Here is an 8,328-nt window from a genome sequence, read left to right as displayed (position 1 = left end):
ACACCGAACTATATTATAAAAACAAGAAAGAATTGGTTAAATGAAAGCAGAAGAAAGGAATTGACAAAAAAGACTGAAAACTGGATAACAAAAGATGCCATAACTAAACAAACTCAAGAGCTGCTTTACTAAAAACAACGATATCAATAACATGAAAAGAAGACAAGGCAGGGGTCCCCTGGCGGGCAGCGCAGAGGCTGCAGCATGCGTGGAGTTTCTGTAGAAGACGTGAAGCCGCGGGAGCTCGTCAGGGCTGTGGCAGCCTTCCTCCAAAAGTCTGGGAAGCTGGAGGTTCCCTGAATGGGTGGGCACTGTCAAACTGGCCAAGCGCAAAGGGCTTGCTTGCTGTGATGAAAACTGGTTCTACGCACGAGCTGCTTCCAGAGCACCACACGGGGACCTCTGGGGCAGCGCCTCCCAGGGACGCCGCCGGGACCAAGACCTGCGGGGAACGTCCGAGAAACGGGGTTCTGGCCAGCCACTTCAGCAGGGGCTCCAAGAGCCTGGCCCACAGGGTCCTCCAACCCCTAGAGAGGCTGAAAGTGGTGGGAAAATACCAGGGTGGGGGCTGCAAACTGACAACTCAGGGACAGGGGGATCTGGACAGACTCACTGGACAGGTGGCAGTTGCCAACAAGAAGCATTAGAACACATGCTGGGGTAATAAATTGCCTCATCATAATCCTGAAAAAGAAAAAAAAAAGACAATAAAAGGGATAACATTTAGCTAAGCCAATCAATAAATAAGAATAAAGAAATAACCAGAACTTTGGAGGAAATTAGAGTCATAAGAAACCATAATGAATATGAGATTCTGTATGAAAATATGAATATAATTTATAACTATAAATTTTTTTAAATGAATTTAGAAAGATAGAAATTCTAAACAAACAAATTACCATGATAGAAAGAAAGAAAGTTATTGAAGAACTTTATGACAAAATGTATCAGGATAAGATATATTACATGTGACTTCTATTGGGTCATCAAATAAAAATACTTTTTTTTCAAGATTTTATTTATTTATTTGACAGAGAGAAAGAGCACAAGTAAAGGAAGTGGCAGATGGAGAGGGAGAGAGAGAAGCAGACTCCCTGCTCAGCAGGGAGCCAGACGCGAGGGTTTGATCCCCCCGAAAGCAGATGCTTAACTGACTGAGCACCCAGGCACACCAATAAAAATACTTTTAAATGCTACAAACTCTTCCTCAGCCTGGAATGAAGAGTTGTGATTGGAGGTTCAATCACAAAGCAAGTTTTTTCTTGTCTCCTACTGTCCTCTGAAATTTGCTTAGTGGGCCTTTCTTTTTCTTTCTTTCTTTCTTTCTTTCTTTCTTTCTTTCTTTCTTTCTTCTTTCTTTCTTTCTTTTCTTTCTTCCTTCCTTTTCTTTCTTTCTTCCTTCCTTCCTTCCTCCCTTCCTTCCTTCCTTCCCTCCTTCCTTCCTTCCTTTCTTCCTTCATTCCTTCCTTCTTTCCTTCCTTCCTTTCTTTCCTGCCTTCCTTCCTTTCCCTTTTTCTTTCTTATCTCTGTCCATGGAGTAGTTCCATGACTTTCCTGGTCACACTGAAATAATAAAATACTGCATTAATTTAGCAATTAGAATGTCCACTTTTAAGTTGAATCAATATTCTGATTTTCTTCTATTCCCCTCTCCTTAAGAAAGGACTTACTGGAAAAACAGACATTTTTCCAAAGAAGACATCCAAATGGCCAACAGACACATGAAAAAGTACTCAACATTGCTCGGCATCAGGGAAATCCAAATCAAAACCTCAATGAGATACCACCTCACACCAGTCAGAATGGCTAAAATTAACAAGTCAGGAAACGACAGATGTTGGCGGGGATGCGGAGAAAGGGGAACCCTCCTACACTGTTGGTGGGAATGCAAGCTGGTGCAGCCACTCTGGAAAACAGTAGGGAGGTTCCTCAAAAAGTTGAAAATAGAGCTACCCTATGACCCAGCAATTGCACTACTGGGTATTTACCCCAAAGATACAAATGTAGTAATCCGAAGGGGTACGTGCACCCCAATGCTTATAGCAGCAATGTCCACAATAGCCAAACTATGGAAAGAGCCAAGATGTCCATCAACAGATGAATAGATAAAGAAGATGTGGTATATATGTACAATGGAATATTATGCAGCCATCAAAAAAAGAAATCTTGCCATTTGCAACAATGCGAATAAAACTAGAGGGTATTATGCTAAGCGAAATAAGTCAATCAGAGAAAGACATGTATCATATGATCTCACTGATATGAGGCATTCTTTTTATTTATTTATTTATTCATGAGAGACAGAGAGAGAGAGAGAGGCAGAGGGAGAAGCAGGCTCCCAAGGAGCAGGGAGCCCGATGCAGGACTCGATCCCAGGACTCTGGGATCATGACCTGAGCCGAAGGCAGACGTTTAACCATCTGAGCCACCCAGGCGCCCTGATATGAGGCATTCTTAGGAAACAAACTGAGGGTTGCTGGTGTGGTGGGGGTTGGGAGGGATGGGGTAGCTGGGTGATAGACATTGGGGAGGGTATGTGCTATGGTGAGCGCTGTGAATTGTGTAAGACTGCTGAATCACAGACCTGTACCTCTGAAACAAATAATACATTATATGTTAAAAAAAAAAAGAGAGCGAGAGAAGATAGTAGGAAGGGAAAAATAAAGGGGGGGAATCGGAGGGGGAGATGAACCATGAGAGAGGATGGACTCTGAGAAACAAACTGAGGGTTCTAGAAGGGAGGGGGTGGAGGGATGGGTTAGCCTGGTGATGGGTATTAAAGAGGGCACGTACTGAATGGAGCACTGGGTGTTATATGCAAACAATGAATCATGGAACACTACATCTAAATAAATAAATAAATAAATAAATAAATAAATAAATAAATAAATAAATAAATAGGAAAAAAAGAACATTAAAAAAAGAGCTTATTGCTGATAGAAACAGGTAGGCAATGATGAGGAGGTCAGCGTCTTTCTATTGTAGTTGATTTCAGGCCATTAAATATTTGCAAGTTCTTCTGAGTGTTATGTCTTACTACTCACTTTGGTAGTTCTTTGTCTCTCACCTTAGTGTCTTAGCCAAAATTTCTATTGTTAACACTGTGACAGAAAAATGATTCAATAAAATTCACTAAATGAATAATTCCAATGAGAGAAATCATAAAATTATTTGTGAAAAATGAAAAATGCCTCTGATAAAATTCAGTATCTATTTAAATATTTTTAACAAAGTAGGATTGGATAGATAATTTCTTAGCTTGATAAAATATATCTATCTCAACCCTCAAACCAGTGCAATAATTAAAGTGTGGTGGTGTCCACTATCACCACTATTACTTAATGTCATCTGGAGTTATCAGTCTCAACAATTAGAAGAGAGAAAGAAATGAGAGATATAAAGCTGGAAAGCAAAAGATAAAATGATTATTTTTCTCAACAAATGATATAATATCATACCTGGAAGATCCAAAGAATCAAATCTAAGAAAGTCAATGATGTTGCTGTGGGTTGTTCTCTAAAAAATAATAACCAAAAATCAATGATCCTTTTATGTAGTTACACAAAAACCAATTTGAAAATATAATTGAGAAAAAAGGATGAAATAACAGAAGAAGTGCAATATTTAGAAACAAACTTGTAAGAAATATGAAAGATATACACAAAGAAAGCTCTAACGTGCTAATACCCAAAAGTATAACTGAAAAAAGAAAAAGCATTTTCTATTCTTGAGTGAGAAAACATATCAAAAAACATAATATTCTCTAATCCTGAAAAATTAATTTGATCTCAATAAAAATACTAATAAGTGTTTTTCAGAACTAAATAATCTGATTCTAAGTTTTATGTGGAAAAAAGAGTAGCAATAAATTGCTTATATTACAGATATTGGAACAGTATAAATACTACAGAATTTAAAACAGCAACTGCTTGGATAGGCAAGTAGATCAATGGAACTAAATTGAAAATCCAGAAAAAGACACAATTTATTAATAAAGGATTTCGGCATCTGATATAAATCATATTATATTCTAATGGTGAGTAGATGAATTATTCAGCAAATAAGGATGAAACAGCTAAATGGGTACTAAAATTCAAAGACTTAAATTAAAAAGTGAAAGCATAAATATACACGAAGAAATCATGAAAGACAAAATCTTGTTCTTGGAGAGAAATAGTTTTTCTAGAGATAATATAAAATACTTAAACTATAAAAGAAAAGATGTGTAACTTCACATAAAAATAAAATATGAGAAGATAAAATGAGAAAAAATAAATACAATTGACAAAGGATGGGTATTTGGATTATATATAGCTTTCCCAAAAATAAATTTTAGAAAAAGGCCAGTAATCCAACAAATGTGAGATGAGACCATGAAGAAATAGTATATAGAAGGGAAAATACAAATTACTGTTAAGTGTATAAAAAGAGTCTAAACTTCACAATAAAAGATAAGAAAACTGAAAGTACAAAGAAAATGTTCATGTATAAGATTGTCAGAGATATTGAATTAAGTTGATGCTCTGTTGGTGAAGGTGCAGGGAAATAAGCACTCAAAGGTATTGGTGGAAATGTAAATTGGTATAATTCTGTGGAGGGCAATTTGTAATATCTATCAAAATGAAAAGAATACACCTATGCTTTCGCCACCAATATTGCTTCTAGAAATTCATCCTAAAGGGCCACTCACACAGGTACAAAATAATCTATGCATAAGGATATTTACTTCACTGATATTTACAACTGCGAAAAGGGTGGAAATTAGCTAATTTTCCAACAATAAGGCACTACTTAATTTGATTACACATATTCATGTGGCCTTTAAGAAAGATGAGGAAGTTTTATATGTATTGATATAGAATGATCTCTAGAAGTTGCTATTATATTATGTAATCATGTAATAGTATGACAAAACTGAAACCTACTGAACACTGCAAATAATGCCACGTTATTCATGGTGAATGAGAGGCTACTTTTCTCTGTATGGCCTTTTGCACATTCTGAATTTTGTAGGATTTGAATTTTGCAACATGTGATTAATTATATCTGTTCAAAAGCATTTAACTTAAATCTATTAAAAATAAAGAACCCTGATGATGATGATGTTGATGATAGCTACCATATATTGAATTCCTCAAAGAGGGGCTTTTATATATTATCGTACGGATTTATATTTATTTGAGAGTGAGAGTGCTCACATCCTCGAGCAGTGGAGGGGGAGGGGCAGAGGGAGAAGCTGACTCCGCTGAGATTGGAGCCTGAGGCAGAGCCCTAGGCGGCTCAATCTCATGACCCTGACCCTAAGATCATGACCTCAGACGCTCAACCAACTGAGCCACACAGGCGTCCCATATTATCTTTTATATATTATCAATTTTCATAGTGACTATTTAAGACCCATTATATAATTCCCATTTTAAAGATAAGGAAACTGAGGCTCAGAGAGGCTAATTAATGTGCTCAATATTATAGAATTAATAGCTTACTTACCATCTGGAAATCAGTTATGTCTAACTTCAAAACCAGAGATATCCAAGATTTGGCCAAGTTCAACTAATCATCACATTTAACTAAGTTTAAATAGATGTTAACCATTTCTCTACCTCATTAAGCCACATAGCACAACTTTTTCTTTTTAAGTGCCAAGTTTGATATAAATTAGCTAAGTTTATTACTATAGTTTGTGATTTTATGTACTTAATCTTGTTCCTTTGAAAGATCCAATTAAGATTACATAAAGGTTTACAACAGTCCTGTTGTGTAAAGGTTCAACATTCCAACAACAAACTAGATAAACATTTTGCCAATCACTAATTAAAAAGCTGGCTCTAAGTACAATAACCTGGAGTCAGTTTGCATTCACATTTCTATTAAAGGCTAATGAATACACAGCTAAACTAATTTAGTCAAATTGTTCCTTCATTGTGTTCAAAGTTAAAACTAACAATTCAGCTTTAGCCCTGAGTCTTTTAAATTATTTTTTCCTCCCCTATTGAGTAAAAGTCTAATTAAAAGCTTTTAGTCTTTCACATTGGGCAGGCTGCTAAGTGATATTGTTTAGTCTGCGGGGATTCAATTATTACTCAGCTTTAAAATATACATTTCTACAAGGATTTTTTTTAACCTACTTTGCCTGGAAGGTTTTGTGTTCTAAAATTGAATTTGATAACAAGATTACTAAATTGTGAAACAAAGAAAAATTACCTTTGGTGTGAGATTTTATGTATATTTGCATTTGGTGTGCAATTTTAACTCGGCCCTAAGACTTAACGACTTACTCTAAGTTTCAAGTCAGGTGGTGTGGAGATGTAAAAAGTATCCCAAATACTATATAGTAAGTGTGAGTTTAACTCTACATCTTCATAAACAGAGACTGCTTCTATAATTTGTAGGGCCTGGTACAAAATGACAATGTGGGGTCTCTTGTGCAAAAACTAAGAATTTCAATATGGCTGCATCAGAGCATCAAACCAAACACAAAGCCTTTCTGACTACGAGGCCCTGTGTGGTTGTCCAGGCTGTGTGCTTGTGAAGCCAGCCGTGCTCACAAGTGTCAAGTGTAGAAATCTCACATTATGTTACTATTACTTTTTAAATTAAAATGACTCTCCAAATCCCGTTCTACTAGACTGACAGACGTGTTCCCACTTTTAAGCCTCCTGGCTTAGAGGTCTGAGGGCCTTACAAACACCGAAGGCTCTTGGTCTTCATCTGCTATGATTGCCACCGAAAAGCTTCAAGTTTAAGGCCACTATTTTGCCTCTGTTGCTGAAGCGACCTGGAATGCTGGACTGGAATTTTGTGCCTAGCATTCAACTTTTCTAGCTACATAACATTTATAATCCAAATCAATACATTTTGAGAGTAAACAGTGTCTGCACTGACCTAACTGGCCTGAAATGGGCCTGCCCAAGAGAGCTGGGAGGCATCATCATCCTCATGCAGGCACTTAGTCCTCAAGTCTCCAGGTCTCCGGGGCCATGGAGGACTGGGATGGGATTTCCACCCTTAGCAGAACCTGCACACTTCCAGCCTCTCTGTGGGCTTGGGGAGACTCTCCTCTGTGCAACCTGACAAGTAAAACCCAGGCATAGAAAAGACAATCAATTTAAATGAGTTTGAACTGCCTATTATTTTCTTCCATTTCTGCTTCCAATGATTCAAAGATTGTCTCTCATTTTGGTTCTTCTAGCTATTTATTTTCCCAGACAGAGAATTGGCTATAGGTAGCCAGAATGTTTAAATACTACAAAACAAAACAAAACCACCACCACAACAAAAAGTGCTAGTATTATGAAAGAATGGAATTTTTTAAGTGTTATTTTTTTCATGTAACAAATGTATGAACATAAAAACAAACTAAAAAATGTGAAAATATTTTTGAAGAATGTGTTTCTTAAAAAAAAATTTCCATTTCCCCGTTTTCTAAAAACATGTACGCTGTCTATAATAGATTTGTTCTTTTGTTATGCAGGGCTATCACATTAATTAGAGTAGAGCAGTTAAAAACATATGCACTAAAGCTAATGGGCCTGGATTGGAATCCTTGCTTGGATAAGTCACTTAAACTCTCTGTGTCTCAGGGTCCTCATCTGTAAAATGGGAATACTAATAGTTCCACATCATAGTGTTATGGTGAGCATTACATGCTAATATATATTTAAAGTAATTTAAACATCATTAGTCAATATGTGTGAATCACTATAATTAATATATTATACTTGGTAAAATAACTCAGGAACATCTGTGCCTCCAATAAATGACCCAATTTTGAGTTTCTAAGACTGCTTTAAAATAAAAACCATGTGTCAGTATTTCAAAGATCAGATACCTCTCGTACTATCCTTAATGTGTCCACCTCCTTTCCCCACACCACAGAGTCGACTCAGAGTAAAACGGAGGTGTTATCCTAATAGTAAAGTGAATACATTTTATTATATGGCTGTTCTAGACCTTGATTTGAGTTGGTTGAAGTGTTTTGTTTTGGGGGCACCTGGGTGGCTCAGTCATTAAGTGTCTGCCTTCAGCTCAGGTCATGATCCCAGGATCCTGGGATGGAGCCACCAAGTCAGACTCCCTGCTCAGCAGGGAGTCTTCTTCTCCCTCTCCCTCTGCCTCTCCCCCCACTCATTCTTTCTCTCTCTCTCTCTCTCTCAAATAAATAGATAAAATCTTAAAAAAAAAAGGAAATGTTTTGTTTTGTTTTCTTTGCTTCACTCCAATGCTCGATCATGCTCTTAGTAATTGAGAGGGCTAATAATGGGCCACTAGTTAAGTGGGCATTACAATAGCTCACAAATTTATTGTGAAGATGAAATAATATATTGT

At 36.8% G+C, this 8,328-nt stretch overlaps 1 pseudogene; it reads left to right on the top strand.

Annotated features, from left to right (window-relative positions):
• The first annotated feature begins 204 nt into the window (after window positions 1–204).
• LOC110583607 lies at window positions 205–664 on the top strand (annotated as a pseudogene).
• The last annotated feature ends 7,664 nt before the right edge of the window (window positions 665–8,328 follow it).

The sequence above is a fragment of the Neomonachus schauinslandi genome, chromosome 8 (genome assembly GCF_002201575.2).
Source record: "Neomonachus schauinslandi chromosome 8, ASM220157v2, whole genome shotgun sequence".
NCBI classification, from domain to species: Eukaryota; Metazoa; Chordata; class Mammalia; order Carnivora; family Phocidae; genus Neomonachus; species Neomonachus schauinslandi.
This window is presented reverse-complemented; position numbering and strand designations above follow the sequence as displayed.